Below are 18,568 nucleotides of genomic sequence, written 5' to 3'. Positions count from 1 at the left end.
ATAGAGCTGCAAAAGCTGGTTTCTCAATCCTCGGGGATGCACGCTGAGAGGAATGGCCTCCAGCAAAACGGGACAGTCAACTCTGGACGTTAAGAGATCAGCAACAACTAGAGCGCGCGTAGCATTTCTGCGGGCTTGAAGTGTATCTAGGTCTATGAGGCGGCAGCGATTCTCATAACTTGGTAAACGGAACGGGTCTTGCCAGTTCAGATGACGTAGGGCATACCGCATGAAGCGACACTGGATAGCCTCGATTCGTTCAGCCCCATTCTGATAGAAAGGGCACCAAACAGCTGAAGCATACTCGAGGACGGAACGAACTAAACAGCAGTAAAGACTTTTCAGGCAATACACGTATTTGAAGTCTTTGGCCATACGAAATAAGAATCGAATGTTTCTGGATGCTTTGTCGACGATGTAGCTTGTGTGAGTCTTCAACTCCAGTCGTTGATCTAGAATAACGCCCAGATCGTTGATGTCGTCAACCCGAGAAATGATTCCGTCTCCGAGAGCGTACTCCGCATAAAGAGGATGTCGCTTGATGAAAATGATACGACCGAGCATTTACTACGATTCAGGGGCAGGCAATTCAAGTCACATCACTGAGCAAACACATTGAACTGCTGCTGCAGGAAATTCGTGTCCTCTTGGCTGTTTATGGTGTGAAAGAGCTTCAGGTCGTCGGCATATGCAAGTTTTTTGCAGTCAAGGAGCGAGAGTACGTCATTAAAATATATCACGAAAATAAGTTGTCCTAAATGACTTCCTTAAGGCACACTGGAGCAGACAAGTAAATGATTTGAAAAGCAGTCACCAATACGAACGGATAACTTTCGACCTGCGAAGTAACGCTGCAGCTTTGCGATAGCGATATCGTGGTTCACCTTGTCGAATGCAGCAGAAAGGTCAGTATATATGGCGTCAGTTTGGGTTTTCATAACAAAGCTGTCTTGCACAAAAGATGTGAAAGCGAGTAAGTTAATAGTCGTGGATCGTTTAGACATGAACCCGTGTTGATCATTGGAAAGTTGGTGCTTGAAGAACGAATTAATGGGATCCAAGACATCCAATTCAAACAATTTGGCTATCGCGCAAAGAGCTGAAATTCCGCGGTAGTTGTCAACATCTCTCTTGTCACCCTTCTTGTGAACAGGAAACATGTAGGCTTCCTTCCACGGTGAGGGAAAGATTCCAACATCCAGCGATGATTGGAAAATGTACCGAACAGGATACAGCAAAATAGGCAAAAAACGCTTCAAAAAAAGTAGCAAATATACCATCCGGGCCCATAGATGTAGAGTTTTTCAGCTTAGCTGTCGCTTTCGATATGGATGCATCGTCGATTATGATACCGTTGAACGAAGAACCTATAGGCAATACATTTCTCACAACTCTAGTCAGTTGCTCAGGAGAAATGGATCCAGTTGTAAAAATGCCAGAGAACTTCTCGGCAAATAGATCACAAATTTCGGGATCAGAGTTCACTGTGTCGCTGTTCAGGAACATGTGAGACGGAAGCCCTGATTCTCTCCGCTGATTTTTCACGTGCTTCCAAAAAGATTTCGGACTGCTCTTGAAATTCTGTTGTAACTGGTTAATATAATTCTGGTAGCAATTTTTTTTTGTTTCGATTATAGTCGTTTTACCATCTTTATGGCATTCGCGACTTTATCAACGTTGCAGTTGGCGGATCGTTATTGAAAAACTTATCCGGTTCAACTGCGTTCGATGTTTACTCTTGGGCTCGAACTCGTGGACATCGGCTCAGGAGACAACAGACTTGCCAACTAAGCTATATCACAAGCCCTCTGGTAGCAATGCTTACTGGCTTTCTTATAGGCAGAATTCAATTTGCTATATTTGTTCTTAGTGTAGAGGGACTTGTGCTTGTTGTAGTTGCGTAGTGCGCGCTGCTTAGCCGTCTTCTGTCTTCGAAGACTTCCAACAACCCAGGGGGTCCGTTGATTGGTAGCCGTGCTGCGTTTCGGCACGTGACGATCGATGATATAATTCAGGATGTTCGCAAACGTCTCGGCAGCTGCATTGGGATTAGAGAAATCGAGCTCAGCCTCCCAATATGGCCGTTTTCATTTTCAATTTTGTTGATCTATCGAAGAGTCGCGGTACTCAAGGAGTCTAGGAAGATGTAGGAGGATGCCGAGAATGAAGAACGAGCAGGATCCGGAAATAAAAAGACGCTTGGGGAGGAGCACCATTTCAAATAAGGTAGATTGAAGTCACCGATGATGAGTATGTCTTCTGCCGGAGAGCAAATCGAGCTTACTTTAGAGAGGCAGAGCGAAAAAGATTCAGCTAGAGCCAAGTCTCCAGGACGGTTAGGGGGTACGTACACTACGCACAAGTAGAGTTTCCGATCTCCAAAATCAATGCGAATCCAAACAAGTTCTAAATTGTCCCAGGAATCGTCTTCAATTGGCTGAGCTGGAATCGTAGACTTCACGGCGAGTAACACTTCACCACAAGTAGACTTTTTGATGTTACGAGGACTACGGTCGCAACGGAACACTGCGTAATCTGGGCCGATAATCTGACTAGAGAGGGTCCTCTCGTTGAGCCAGGTTTCGCTGAAGGCAATGACGTCGTAGCAGGAACACGTAGTCGCCAACAAGTAGTCAATCAAACAACTATTAACACCACCGACGTTCTGGTAGAAACTGCTGAAGGGTTCGGACGATTCCAACGTAACGCGGGATCGATGATCACTGGAAAGGTAAATTCCATCACGCGGGGAAAACACTTAGTGATATCATTCCTTCATGTCTGTCTTCACTTTGCTTAGCGGCTATCTCTCCTATCGCTCATGCACGACCCGGAACTCTTCATGCCTCTGCCACCGCTGGTTGACATCGCTTCCGTCCTTCAGCCCGCTGATCCTAAACGTCCTTGCGATCTGCACTCGTTTTTGTTCCAACTGATTTCAATCGTCCAATGGGATGAAGATACTAGTTTTCCACTATCCAGATTCCTACCAGTTAACCACTGGTTCCAAATTTGCTCCGACTAGCAAATTAGTTATGCCCATAATACTTCTGGGTCCATAACCTACTAAGGTGATTCAAACTCTTGTCTAATGTAATTTTATTAGGAACATACACTGATGGCGTATTTTTTTTTGATTCCGGATTTGGCTCTGGAACCGTCAGAATAAAAAAGCAAGTTTCGGGTTTCGAGTTATTCCATACGTAGGTGTGCGTGAGAACGAGCGCAATGTTTACATGCAGCTGTCATTTTGTCCTCCCTTCTGGATTCCTTCATTCGGTTCTTCACATCCGGATTGCCGTTTTTCGTGTCCGGATTGCCGTTTTTCGTGTCCGGATTGCACTGGACTGCAGATAGTACGATTTTGCTTGGCTGAGAGGTTCAAAATCGCGGCAATAATCATTTGCCCGTTCATTATTTCAACTGTTTTGTTTTCAGCCAAAAACAGCTGTTTAATGTTTTGACAACAACGTTGAGAGTATTGGTGAACTTCTCGCAAAACTGACTTTTTTCTCAGGGCGACTCCGTCCCTTTTTCGAGCGAACCTAGGTTGCCTCTCGAGCAATAAATGAGCACGATGACAGCAGTTAGAGCGAACCTAGGTTGCCTCTAGTTTGCCTCCAGGTGAAAAAAAATACGGTATGAGTATTACTTAAAAACGGATATGTTACATTAGTGATATATAGATTTATTCATTCACTTTTCTCGGTGTGCCTATTTCTTATTTGAAGAACCATGAATATTCAATTCAATTTTCCGACCGCTAGATTCCGTTCAATATTGTATTAAACATTGTATGCAATCTTCTATGCAGGTTGTCCATTTGACGGATGACAGCTGACGGATGAAGTCTCCAAACACAGGGCTGTGTTGTCTGTAGAATGTCGCTAGTTCCCGAGTTAAATGGTTTCTCAACACAATAGAGTTGTTTTTGACATTTCTTACGCACACTTGCTGAGCGTGTACAGATGAGAAGGGACAATTAACCTCAATAACTCTCGGTACAAAAAACGGGCAACCGGTCGACACACATGGTCGTTTTTGAGGTTGATTGTACCAAAACTGAAAAATATTGATGAAACAACCAGCAGAATATCACGAACACTACCAGCGGCAAATAGGACTATTGAACCTATTCTTCGAAAAAGTATCAATTTGATAGCTCAAGAAATCGTTGATCTATGTCTTCTTCGATCCGAAAAACTGATTGGCAGTTAGGTCTAAGAGTTACCAATATTCTGGATTAATTTTTTGAGAAAAAAATATCCTAAGTTAGGTAGAAGACATGAAACATAAACCCCGTCTAAAGGCGAGGGTGGGAAACAATGACAACAATTCGAAAAATATCTACAATATTCACTTTTCATATAAGTTGAAATATCTCAGTTATATGTGGAAACACTTGAAAAAAAATTATATAAAAATATAGCAATGAGTCTGTCTTAATATATTTAAAAAAACTACAACCGAAAAGTACTGAAAGTCAAGTTCGTTTGCCCCTGTGGTTATGCAATTTTTGAACATTTTTCATAATTTTTTCCTCATCTATGAAGTGTTTTGTAGAACAAAATTTGTTTGTTATAATAAAACAAAGCTTCTGTGAATTTTTCAGCCCATACAAAATTAGATTCTAGAGGTTTATGTTCTTTAACTCCTGTAGCTATGCAATTTATGCGAAAATTGTTAAAAATTTATCCTCCATTCTGTAGGTGTAGAACAAAAGGTGATTGTGAGAGAATAAAACTAAACATCTACAAATTTTTCATTAAAAAATAGTTTCATGGGGTTAAAAATTAAAAAAAAAACCAAAACAAACAATTTTGACACCGTCCTAGGGTTCGTTTTGGCGGTCCAGACAACGCTGGTCGTAAAGTTTACTACAGTAGCGACGCCTCTCTCTTTGCTTCTCGACTTGCTCCTGATTCCCTATCCTGGGCTTGGCTGGGCTGGGCTGATGCCATTTTCCCTTATCAAAAACCAAGGGACCGGGAAAAATCACTCTCCAGAACCGTTTCGTCGACTCGTCAAGATTAATGAAGCTCATGCTCCTCTTACATGAATGTATGTAGCTAGCCTAGCTTCAGGGGCTACAGGAGGATGGGTAAGATATTTTTGGGGGCTTCGTTTCTCACCGAGCAGCAGCGATCCATTCATAAGCAATGGCGGGTCTCGTGGCTGGAAGTGGAATTCCTCAGCCAGCGCGCTGAGAAGCCATTGTTCAAGGACAAGGGTCACTCTCGTTTGCGGCCAGCCGGTTCAGCTCAAATGAATTGGTTGCCCGGCTAGCTGCTTGGAAGAATTGAATAGATTTTGGGGATGATTCGACTGGACATTTGCCATGTTGAATCGATTGTTTGGGTGTGTAATACATCGTCTGGTTATTGGATCGTTTTCGCCGACAGCCAAGTTAATAGGGATAAGGGTATGCTTTCAGGATGATTTGTGATGTCGGCGTCGAAAAAAAGAAGGAAATCATTGTAGACGTTTTTTTCAAGACCATAATCAATTTCTTCAAATAATTTGTTCGAAGTACTTACAAGTTGTAAGTAATCAATTTCAAACATGTTGGAAATTAATTTTAGAAAAAATACATATTTGCAGTACAAACATATGTACATACATCTATTTGAAAAAAAAAATCCCAAATGAAAAACCATAATCATAATCACCTTCAAGAACTTCTAAAATATTATGTATTTGATCTTAAATCTTAAATATTAACATACAAATTTGATATTCTTACTTACTATCGGATCGTATCACGTAAAAATTGATTGCTTATGTGAAGCTTATTGCCCACTTTTTTGCCCTATTTTCCCTATTGCTTTTTGTGTCTCACTGTGAATGAACCAGAAATTAATTTTCTTCATTTGAAACTTACCTAAATACCGACCTCTCCTAAATTTCTTTTATTCTGACTTTCAACAAAAGCTGAGCCGGATTAAGACCTTGGGGTGCCTGTGGCAAATTTAGCCGGGGGCCCTTTCTATAGGAAGTTTTTTTTGTCATTTCCAAATCATCAGAGAGAATAAAATGAAGCGAAATACAAAGGAATCATTCAGAGTTTTATTTGTAACCAACTAGAAAAGAGGATAAAATAAGATTTGTTTTTTTCATTTGGCACCTGTAAACAGTTCTATAAGATTTTCAAAATCAGTTTCCTTCAATAATTCACTTCCAATGCTCAGCATTGCCAAAGCACTCAAACGTACATCCGTAGTAGCAGTCTGAAGCCTATTTTTTATTATAGCTACTAAAGCTACGTTCTACGAAGCAATTTGTCCTCATTACGCTTAGGTAAATGTATTCGGAGAACAACATTCACGTTTGGGAAAGTATCTGCCCAATTTAATTCATGAACGCACAACGCCTGTTCCGCTGATGATAAACACGATCTCGCCTTAGGGAACTCAGTAAACTAGATCATTTCGTCTAGGAGGTAGTTATTAACAAAGTTCGGATAAAAACTAACAAGTTTTTCAGCCTCAGAGCGTATTTCACTTTCTGTTAAAGAACAAAGGTTTATCAAACCAGAAAATCTCTCGTAGACGTATTCATAATAAAGCATCTTTTTTTCAAAGCTTGTTAGAGGTTTTTCAAGGGAGCCAAAAAGACATCATTTTTGAATCGTTCTTCCGAATCTGTTGTATCAACGTAACCAGTCAATTTACCCAGATTTCTCATCCTTATTTTTTTTCACCAACTTACTGAATGTCGTTAAGTTCCAGCTCTTCGAATCTTGCTTGAAAAAAATCAAAAACCCGTCAAGAGAGTCGCATATGTCGACAATTTTCAATAAATCCACGATTGTTCCCTGAAGCGCCTTGCATGAGAGATTAAATCGAACAAGAATTATTGTCCACATTACGGTAAGTGAAGTGTTTTCGAAATCGTCCATTTTATAAGCTGGACGTATCGCTTCGTGTCCAATTAACGGGGCCTTATCCAAGGTTGTCAGAAAAAAATTGCCGTTTTTGGCAAAAAAAAATTCCAATTTCCTGGGATTCGACCCAAAAATTGTGTTTCTTCAGCGACGCTGTTTCATTTTACATTCATAAGAAAATCAATTAACCTTACTAATATTATTGTTAAAATTCACTCGCGACGACCGAACGACCGATGTTTACACCGCGACATTTCTTGACTGGCAAACCACGTGGCAAATGTAAAGTCTGTTCAATGAAGTTTAATCGAAGCGGGTCGAAACAAGTAGAAATGGATTGACAATTGATCACCTGTCTGTTTCCAATTGACTTCAACCGATTTCTACCAGGTCAAAACAAATCCTGCTGCCGAGCTGGATTGGTTTCGACTAGTTTCTACTTGCTCCACTGAACAACGACCTGACTAGTTTCGACCAAAACATGGGCTCGTTGAACATTCACCAGTTAACAGAAATCAGTCGAAACCGATTTTTACCAACCATTGAACGAAGCTGTAAACGATAACAGAGACTCGTAAGTGAGAGAAAACGTCAATTCGCTATTGTTCTAAAATCGACGAAGAGTGAATTCGTGATGTTCACTGGAATTGCTACCAGTTGAACAGATAACTCGCTAAATTTGAAACACTCACAGCCCGGCTACCTTTTACTCAGACGTCGCCTCATGTATGAAGCAGCCGACGGCTGTTCTTAATGAACTCAAATATCAGCGGAAAAATTACTCAGACGTCAGAAAATCCGGCACTCAGAGAACTCGAGTGCTTGAAGGCGACAGCTGAGTAAAAGTTGATCAGTTTGTGCGAGGCGGTTGAACTTGATTGGTTTTGCGCAGCAAAAACTTGAAATTTTACATGGTGAATATATTGATTTTAAAGGTAATTTCTAGATGTTGATACGGTTTCAGTGATATAGTGATGATGGTCCAAATAGATTTGCCATCTAGTACGGCATAATGGGTCCCGGCCCGGAAGACGAAACCCGACGGGCCAAAAAAAAATTTCAAAAAGTTTCTGGATTTTTTTTTAAATAAGGGTGTATAAACAATATTTTGACTTTTGTTATTCATCAATCAACAAATCCGTCATTTGTCTGAATAATAATACAGGTTTTAGTTAGCCAAAAACCGCTTCAGAATTATTCGCGCATTCTGAGTAACCATGACTCAGTTGTCGCGAAAAGGGCTGTTAGTCAGTTCTGAGTAAAGGCCGTTTAGTCAGAACTGAGTAGGTGCGGTTTTAGCGACAACTGAGTAACCGCCACTCTGAACTGAATAGCTGAAAGTTAGCGAGAATAAATCATTAGAGAAGAATCACTTCCATCTGTACCGTTGAGCCGTCAACACGTACGCCGGAGCATCGTATCGTTGCTGTGTACCTGCAGGAACATTTTACATTATTTATTTTTCCTTACCTGTATTTCAATCAGCACTTTTCAGTGCTAAAATTATTTTTATTTTCTTTTATTCATATTTTCTCTTTTCTTTCCAGCATGGGGAAGTCTTCGGCCGGCTCAAGGGCCGGAAGAAAACGGATTGCTGAACCTAATCCAGGGCCATCTGCCCAAAAAGTTGAAATTTCCAATTCATTCGATGTCCTTCATAACATCGGTGATGAGGAAATATTCATATTTAATTCTGATAAGAGTACTAAGAAACCTTCTTCTTCTTCTTATACTCTTAAAAACGAAAAGATTCCACCAATAACGGTCACGATTCCTGACTTCAATGCCTTTCGAAAAGAAATCGTCACTTCCGTCAAGGATGTGAAGATTTCTTTTCAGATCGGTCGAAGGGGAACTGCTCGTATATTGGCGGAATCTTTTAATGATTTTCAAAAGGTTTTGAATTATTTGAATAATAAAAAACACCAATTTTTTACGTACGACACTAGAAGTGATCGTCCATTTAAAGTTGTACTTCGTGGTCTCACTGGCGATCAGACACCGGATGAGATCACAGCTGAATTAAATTCTTTGTTAGGTTTTTCTCCAATTCAAGTAATTCAAATGAGGAAAAGAACCAACACGAATAATATCAGTAGTGTTGGTTTTGCTCCTGAACTTTATTTGATCCATTTTAAAAAGGATCAGGTTAATAATTTGCAAATTCTTGAAAAGGCTCGTCTTATGTTTCATTGTCGAGTCAAATTCGAACCTTTTCGTAAATCTTCTACCAATTTTCTTCAAAATATTACGCAATGTCGTCGTTATCAAGCTTTTTGTCATGGCACTAAAAATTGTAGAATGAATGCCAGATGCATGTTTTGCGGCTCATTCGATCATGAAAAATCTAAATGCCTTTTTGGTGGTGATAAGCCAAAAACAGAATTTTTTAAGTGTGCAAATTGCGCAGGTAATCATTCCTCGAATTCGCTAGACTGTCCCATCAGGGCAAAAATTATTGCTTCTAGGAAAAACCCCAAAGTTTCCAGAAAAGTTTCTTCTCCTCCTTCCTCTTTTTCGTCTACACACGTCAGACCGGCAAACAACCTGCCTGTTCGCAGTCAGCCTCGGCCTACTTTGGAATCACGGCTGGGTAATACCCGAAGTGATTTTAATGTTACCTGGGCTGATTCTGCGCCCCAGACTCGTTGTTTATCGTTCTCAGAGGTGGTTGAAAATGGGTTGCCCTCTTCAGGTTTAACTAATAAAAATGGGAAAAAACCAAGTCTCAACGTTCATGCGAAGGCTTGGGAAAATCCCCGAAATTCAAATACTTTTTCTTCTCCTTCCTCTTCTGATTCTAACAATTTTGTTGATTTGGGTGAGATTACTGAGGAAAAATTAAAATTTTTGCATCAAAATTTAATGGAAATGATGCAACTTATGTTGAAAGCAAATTCAATGTTTGAAGCTTTCCAAACTTCTTTTAATTATGCTAACAAAATTATTATGACTTTACGATTCCCTCATGGATCCAAATAGATGTTTAAATATTATGAATTGGAACGCTAGATCTTTGCTGGCTAACCAAGACGAGTTCTTTTTATTTTTGAAAACTCAAAACATACATATTGCTGCCATCACTGAAACTTTTTTAAAGCCAGACAATAACTTGAAAAGCAATGCTTACTTTAAAATTTTACGAAATGATCGACTTGATCGACAAGGTGGGGGTGTAGCTATTGTCATCAATAGTCGTCTCAAATTTAGACTTCTTCCTTCTTTCAATACAAAAGTCTTAGAAACAATTGGAATTGAATTAGAAACTTCTATGGGGAAAATTATAATTGTAGCGGCATATTTGCCTTTTCAATGTAGTGGTGAACAGAAAAATTTTTTGAAGGGAGATTTACAAAAACTCACCAGAAATAAATCTAAATTTTTTATTATTGGTGACTTTAATGCAAAACACCGATCTTGGAATAATATTTCATCAAATTCAAATGGGAATATTTTGTTTAATGACTGCTCTGCAGGTTATTATACTGTTGAATATCCTAATGGGCATACTTGTTTTTCTTCAATTAGAAATCCCTCCACAATTGATTTGGTTCTAACGGATTTAGGCGAGCATTGTAGTCAATTAGTTACTCATGCGGACCTCGATTCAGACCACCTTCCAGTAACATTTTCTTTATCCCAAAGTCCCATTGAAAACCCTTTAAAATCAACTTTTAATTTTCAAAAGGCTAACTGGGAGCGATATATGAATTTTATTGAACGTAATTTAGATGTAAACGTTCCACTGAATTCAATAGAAGATATTGATTTGGCTGTGGAAAATTTGACAACTTCAATAGTCAATGCTAAAGCCGCCTCAATACCTAAAGTTAAACATAAATTTAATCAACCTTTAATTGATGATGATCTTCAGTTTTTGATACGACTGAAAAACATTCGTCGACGCCAATATCAACGTACTAGAGATCCTTATTTGAAATTAATTTATTGCGACCTTCAAAAAGAGATCAAACGTCGTTTAAATTTCATTCGTAATGAAAATTTTGCTAAAGCACTAGAGGACATAAAACCCTACTCAAAGCCATTTTGGAAATTAACTAAAATTTTGAAAAAGCCCCAGAAGCCAATTCCTACTTTGAAAGATGGGGATAAACTTCTTTTAACTAATTCAGAAAAGGCTCAAAAATTAGCCCAACAATTTGAGTCTGCTCATGATTTTAATTTAAACGTTGTAAGTCCAATTGATGCTCAAATTTCCCTAGAATTTGATGATATTCTTTCTAAGCAAAATGTGTTTGAAAGTTCTTGTGAGACAAATATTGATGAACTTAAATTGATTTTCAAAAAATTTAAAAATATGAAAGCTCCAGGGGAAGATGGGATTTTCTATATTCTTCTTAAAAAGTTGCCTGAAAGCACTTTAAATTTTTTAGTTAAAATTTTCAACAAATGTTTTCACTTGGCCTATTTTCCCAATAAATGGAAAAATGCCAAAGTAACTCCAATTTTGAAACCTGGAAAAAGTGCTTCAGAGCCTTCAAGTTATCGACCAATTAGTTTGCTTCCATCTTTAAGTAAACTATTTGAGAGAGTTATTTTGAATAGAATGATGATTCACATTAATCAGAATTCCATTTTCCCTGATGAACAATTTGGTTTTCGTCATGGACATTCTACTACACATCAACTTTTGAGTGTAACTAATATGATTAACGCTAGCAAATCTGAAGGTTATTCAACTGGTGTTGCTCTTCTTGATATTGAAAAAGCTTTTGACAGTGTTTGGCACAAAGGTTTAGTAGCTAAATTAGCTCGATTTGATTTTCCTATATATCTCACCAAAATTATTCAAAATTATTTGACTAGCCGAACCTTACAAGTAAGCTATCAAAATTCATGCTCTGAAAGGACACCCATTAGAGCTGGTGTCCCTCAAGGCAGTATACTTGGGCCAATTTTATACAATATTTTTACTTCTGATCTTCCTGATGTACCAGAAGGAAAAGGTAGAAGATTATTTGCTGATGATACTTTGCTTTCAGCAAAAGGTCGAAATTTACGGGTGGTACGCAGTAGATTGCAACAAAATTTAAATTCCTTTTTGAATTACTTGAAAATGTGGAAAATTTCTCCTAACGCTTCCAAAACTCAACTTATTTTATTCCCCCATAAGCCAAGAGCAAATTTTTTAAAACCTAATGAAAATCATTCCATAACTTTTAATGGGGTTTCATTAGAATGGTCTGATCACGTGAAGTACTTGGGACTTACACTTGATCGGAATCTTACTTTTAAAAATCACATTGAAGATATTCAATCTAAATGTAATAAATACACTAAATCTCTTTATTCTCTCATCAACAGGAAATCCCGGTTGTGTCTGCGAAATAAGATGCTCATCTACAAACAAGTTTTCCGACCAGCGATCATGTATGCAGTTCCGATTTGGTCTAGCTGCTGCGCGACGAGGAAGAAAGTCATCCAGAGGATTCAGAACAAAGTTCTGAAAATGATTTTGCGGCTTCCACCTTGGCACAGCACCGAAGATCTTCATCGGATTGCAGGCATTGAATCTATCGAAGAGATGGCCAACAAAATCATCTCCAACTTGAGAGGCAAATCGATGCAGTCTTCCATCGCAGAGATTCGTTCTCTTTATGTTTAGTTTAATTTTAAGATAGTGTTTAGTTTTAAGTATAAAATATTTTTGCTATTACAGGATGTTCTCCTACATTAAAAACTTGATTGCGCTAAGCAAATTTAAATCTTATAAATAAATTTTTATAATCTAGTTACTTATAGGGCTATGAACAGTTCATTATTGAGCTGAACACCTAGTTTAATGCAATAATGTAATATAAGTGTAATCATGATTTGATACAAATAAAGACATATTTAATAAAAAAAAAAAAAAAAAAAAAAAAAAAAAAAAAAAAAAAAAAAAAAAAAATTAAAAAAAAATAATCATTAGAGAAGTGTTGTCAATAAGACGGATGGATAATTCAATATATCAATCGCCATTGTAACCTGACCTTTCTACAAGACTTTAAAAAAAAACGAACACAAACACATACAGGATATCAATGAAACTTTTATGTTTCCTCGAAGAGATTCCTTTTTTTTAACTCGTACACCTTTCGATGGCTGATGATGGCTAGCATCTTATACAAATGCTAAAACCACCAACCCACAGAAAGTGTACTATGTATGCCGTGACCGGGATTCGATCTCATACCCGCTGGCTTAGAAGATTTGAAGGCTATCCTCTACGCCACGGGCTGCGGCGAACTTGACGAGAATAATAATCTGATGATATTATCAGTTTTCCGATACAAATAGTATCGCGTTTAATATGATATCACAACAATTATCATATTTTCTCAATCCAAACTTAGAGATTCGAAATTTATTTTAACCTCAAAAACTTAAATTTTGGAACTACGTAAAAAATTTAGCAAATCTGGAAACTGTGAATATTCCCAAAACTCTGTGTTCTGTGACACAGATTCTGTGATGAAAATTTGCCCAAAATTCTATGAAATTACAGATTTTTCTTTGATTTCGGCAACCTTGACCTTATCTTCGATGTTTTCGAGAATTCTTTGCGCTGTTTGTATTTTTTCATATCCATTTTAAAAGCCTTCGACAGCATCGGTACGAGCAGACCAGCGTGTGTCAGACAGATTTTAATGTCAATATTTTTTCGTTGTTAAATGTGCCCAAAAAAATTGCCAGCGATCAGTCGATTTAGCAAAAAAATCGTACAATCTCTTGATGAAACTTAAAAACTTAATCACTGCAGAACACGAGCTTGCGGCCGAGTGAGTGGGCATGGGATGTACATTGCCAGATAGCTTATATCCAGTAGTCTCGCTTACATTCCAGAGTATTTTACAGCCAAATTGTGAGTTAGGTCAATCCACTGACACCGAAAAATATTTGGTCGCCTTGATTTCCTGTTTCTGCTTTACTTCCTTAGACATGATCCGAATCAACTCCTCGTATATCGTAGAAGATAAAAAGGATTGCTTCCCTTTTCCTGGATGAATGTGTTTTTACAAATGTTTTGCCAGAAAAGGGTCAAATTTTGTCAAAAGTTCAATAATTCCTAAAAAATTTCCATCTCTTGCAGAACCAACTATTTCATAATTTCCTGTAAAAGCCAAGCCTCTTTCGGCTGAGAAACGATCGACTTCAACAACCTTTCGCGGAACTTTCTGCCAGTACTTTCTTGTTTCCATATCTTTTTCAAACTGCAAATCCACTTGACATGATTCAGTGCATCGACAATTGAATTTCAACACCGATTGTTGATGCTCATCACTGCGTTCATGAAATTTGAGCTTTTCTTCAGCTTTTTCCAGTTACTAAATCCATTTTCTGACGAAAAGACTGATTTTGTACTCACTATTAGCACGCAGTAAAAGCAATACACATTACCCTTAGATTAGCCTTTTCCGCAGGTGTAGTTCTTCATTTTCGTGCTTCAAGTAAGACATAGAGCTGTTAAAGTACCTGTTTAACGAAGTTTCATCTATTTTGAAAACGCGTTTTGATTCTGGATAGGGATCGTCTTCATATTTTTATTATTGTTGCATATTTTCTTCTGGATTGACTTGAAGGTCTTCACAATATTCTATCACAATATCACTGAATTTTTGCATTTACGATTTGTACATACACGATTGGTACATTATGAGAAATCTTGATATAAGTAGGTCACAAACCTTTTCATTCATAGGTAATATTTGAGAATTAATATGCACAGGCTTAAGTTAACATTTTTTGAAGAATAACCGCTTTGATATTTCACTACCCCGTTTGTTGTAATCTAAGTTAAGAGGTTAAGTAAACGGACCAAAACCTCCTGAACTAATTGTACTGATCTGAGGAATTTTTGAAACATCATGAATTTAATCTCAGGTTTTTCATTTACTATATAAGCAAACATTATTGACAGAAATTTGATTTATTAAAATATTATCTAGCTATCATCTTCTTCTATGCAGTTATCCAGACAATTTATAAGGGATGTTCAGCTCATTCAGTCGGACAAATCAAGATAATACCAATAATACATTATACCATGGGTGGCCAATATTTTCAACAGGCGAGCCAAATTATGGATATGAGATTTTCTTTCGGGTAAAACAAGTATTTTTTCTTCAATATTCAAGAAAAAATACAGAATAAGCTATAAAAATTCAAAGTTTTTGCATACGCCTGCTTCAAGTACAGATGCAATTTAGTAAGTAAGTAAGTAAGCTTCTGGAATCTTGTTTCGTGAGCATTCCTGAAGGTTCCAGAATAAACTTGAATCTTGAAGAGTGGAGTGCCGGGAACATTCTAGAAAGTGCGATGCGCTAATACAAGTAGCCTTGCGCTGCTAGGCGAGTAGAGTTTCATTTAAAATTTGCACGTGTTCGTTCATCCGTAGTTCGTCGAGAAGTTAACCTACAAGGTTTAGCAGTGATTGAAATCCTCACCAATTTTCTCATCAGAGGCATTCAAAATACACACTTTGAGGCCTCGCATAGCTATACAGGAGACGATACATATACATTCGTTTGCTGCCCCGAACGAACTCTTTCAACGTTCGGTTGCTACATGATGCATGAAGAAGACGAGGCACACATACTCATTTACGTTCTTCAATTTGAATAACTCCAGCCGATAGCTGTCGTTGAGGAGAACATCTTCAACCTCGCCGCAATGGTTGAGGCAACAACAAAAACAACCGAACTTATTGCATTGCATAGGCCCGCAACGTATGGAGCAAGGAGAAGGGAGGAAAAGAAACGAAAAAACTAGCTGCCTGCGTGCGGTTGCTGTGCAATAATAGCAATAGCAGAAAAACCTCGGGTATTCGATCCAGGCACAAACGAGGAGACTCGGGTTTGCTCTGCCTTTTGAATTCGGTTCCCTCAAGAATGTAACAGGAGATGAGTGAGAGCCATTCGTTTGGTTTTTTGGATTCGCTGCCTCGAATGTATATTGCTTCTTGAAGGCGGGCCATATGAGAGCGTATGCATAATCGGTTTTGTCGTTTTTGCTGCCTCAAAGCAACCTTTGCTTCCGAGTTAAGCGTTGAGCGAGAGATGGTTGATCAATTCATGCTCAGCAAAATTCAATCACTGCTTTTGAATTCGGTTCCCTCAAGGTTGTAACCAGGGATGTCAACCTTCCAGATTTTGTCTGGATCTTCCAGACTTTTTGGACTTCTGTCAGACATTTTTTCAGGTTTCCAGACTTCCAGACTTTTGTCATTTCTTCCAGATAATTCCAGATTTTTGAGTTAGAACATACATTGTTCTATGAAACTATGAAAATTCAAAATGGTCATGGTAGGTTATTGTGTAATATGGCAGGAAATAATTGAAATTTTTGAGTTATGAATTCAGAAGTGGTTGAAAGTTATTAATAATGACAAATGCTTCGAAGATGTATGCAAAATTGAGAGTAAAACAGAACATATGTAAAGCGAACCATAGACTACATCAGATTCATGCAAATGTGATGAAATTCGATGAAATTTTGTCGCTGTCAATACGAGTTGCATCGTGTTTGGCACTGCAAACGGTTTGAGTAAAATCGGTCGGGACGGAAATATTGTGTACAAACCACCCTCTGTGGCATGGTGTATGGTGCTGTTTGTACAAAATTCAGGCCATTTACTCAGCCCCAGCATCGGTGGAGGTGGTTTTTGGTTGTTACTGTTTCCGCCAGCAATCATTTATCTTCGCGGGAAATATGTTGGTATCGTGTGTGAGCGAGTATAGATCAAACAATCGTCGTGGAATCATCGAATTTGCACACGCCCTTTGTGTAGTCTATGGCCCGCTTAACTGATAGTAACAGAATCAAACGATTAGTGTCTATCTGCAACATTCAGGTCTGGCGACCAAAAAAAACTCACCACCTTCAAAAATAAGCTATCCAGATATTTCCAGCCATTTCCAGACATTTTTTCAAAATCTTCCAGACTTTTGCGAAAAACAGTTGGCAACCCTGGTTGTAACAGGAGATGAGTGAGAGCCATTCGTTTGGTTTTTTGGATTCGCTGCCTCGAATGTATACTGCTTCTTGAAGGCGGGCCATATTGAGAGCGTATGCATCATCGGTTTTGTCGTTTTCGCTGCCTCAAAGCAACCTTTGCTTCCGAGTAAAGCAGTGAGCGAGAGAAGGTTCATCAATTCATGCTCAGCAAAATTCAATCACTGAGGTTTAGAGAATAATTGTTAATATCACAAAAGCCTTAGCTCACAATTTCACCAACTAGTCGATTTCTTCTAATTTTGGTCCACCCTCCACTTTTTTCTGTCAAACATGACCATAAAAAAAGAAAAAATCATTGAATCAGTGATCTAAAAAAAATCATTAAAGGATACTCATCGTAAGCAATATAAAATAAGCTCAGATCGAACACAAAAAGAGCTTTGTGTGCACTTGCCGGCAAATTATTAGACTTTTTTTAATTATCTGAAGGAAAATCGGTGAGTTTTGGGTCAAAGGGCTTGAACAACAAACGTTTTGAAAAATAGTTGATAAGGCGGGTAAGACGGACACCTCAAGGTGGGGTACAACAGACACATAAGTTTTTCCAGGTATTTTAACTTTTTTCATCGGTTTGATCCTCCGTATGCCTTCAAAAGACCTTGGCAAGAGCAATTGTCGGTCGAAAAGCACTCACCATCTCAAACAGGTCACAATAACTGTAAAAACAAGATCTCCGGTGAAAAAAGGGCCTATAAAATCCGTAATTCCGAAACCACACTGTTTCGCTTCTGGACTCGGAACAGTTGGTTCCATTTTGGCTAAAACATTTTCAAATACTCAACTCACAGAAATATCTACTTTTACAGCAATTTTTTCGGCAAAATGTACTTTTTTAAGCAGTGTCCGTTCTACCCAAACATTTTGGAAAAGTGTTATTTGCAAGCATGTTTTAAATAGCTATAAAAACATTTATGATGTAAGAAACTTACTAATTCAAATGGTTAATGCGGTAGCAAACTACCTAAACTGTCCATCTGCACGAAAACTGCGACGAAAAAAGCAATATCTGGTTTTCTATTGCGATTCTACCTTAGGGTGTCCGTCTTACCCGACTTTCCCCTACATCTATTTTGAATCAATTAAATCAAACAATTTTTTTAGTATATTAGCCTTTTAGCTTTTTTTGTAGTTTTAAATAGCGTCAAAATCGGAAGAAATCATGAATCCAAATTAAAAATCAAAATATTGTTATAAAACTTCGATTTCAGGTAAAATAAGCGAGTATATGAATAAGATAAAAAGAATAGAATTTTGATTTCGGTATCACAATTCAGATTTTGAAATTCATAATCAGCGATCATTTAAAAGTTAGTTATCAAACTCAAAAATGAATAAGATGTATTATGAAATTTAATTACTTTTTTTTTGCAATTCCAATTACGATACGAAAAGTTCATTCGGTGTCATGGATTCTATGACATAGAACACGGAATTTTGAAAATATTCACGGATTTTACAGATTTTTTAAATTTTGTACGTATTTCCAAAACTATAACTGGGAAGTAGGCGTTGGTTGAATGTGACAGACGTGATTTTTGGAGCTGAAAATTTTATATTACCAAAATTTCAACAATTTAATGTAAATTAAAATTCGGTTGTTGAATATTAAGCAAGTAATACCAAAAGTGTTAACGTGATAGATAGTTTCATCTGTAGAACGCCGTTTTA

The 18,568-nt window shown here is 37.9% G+C and overlaps 1 protein-coding gene across 2 annotated transcripts in view; it reads left to right on the top strand.

The window, feature by feature from the left end:
• Positions 1 to 18,568, top strand: part of LOC129749842 (leucine-rich repeat-containing G-protein coupled receptor 5A-like) — a 652,667-nt gene that overhangs the window by 541,493 nt on the left and 92,606 nt on the right. The window lies entirely within an intron of this gene.

The sequence above is a fragment of the Uranotaenia lowii genome, chromosome 2 (assembly GCF_029784155.1).
Source record: "Uranotaenia lowii strain MFRU-FL chromosome 2, ASM2978415v1, whole genome shotgun sequence".
NCBI lineage: Eukaryota > Metazoa > Arthropoda > Insecta > Diptera > Culicidae > Uranotaenia > Uranotaenia lowii.
This window is presented reverse-complemented; position numbering and strand designations above follow the sequence as displayed.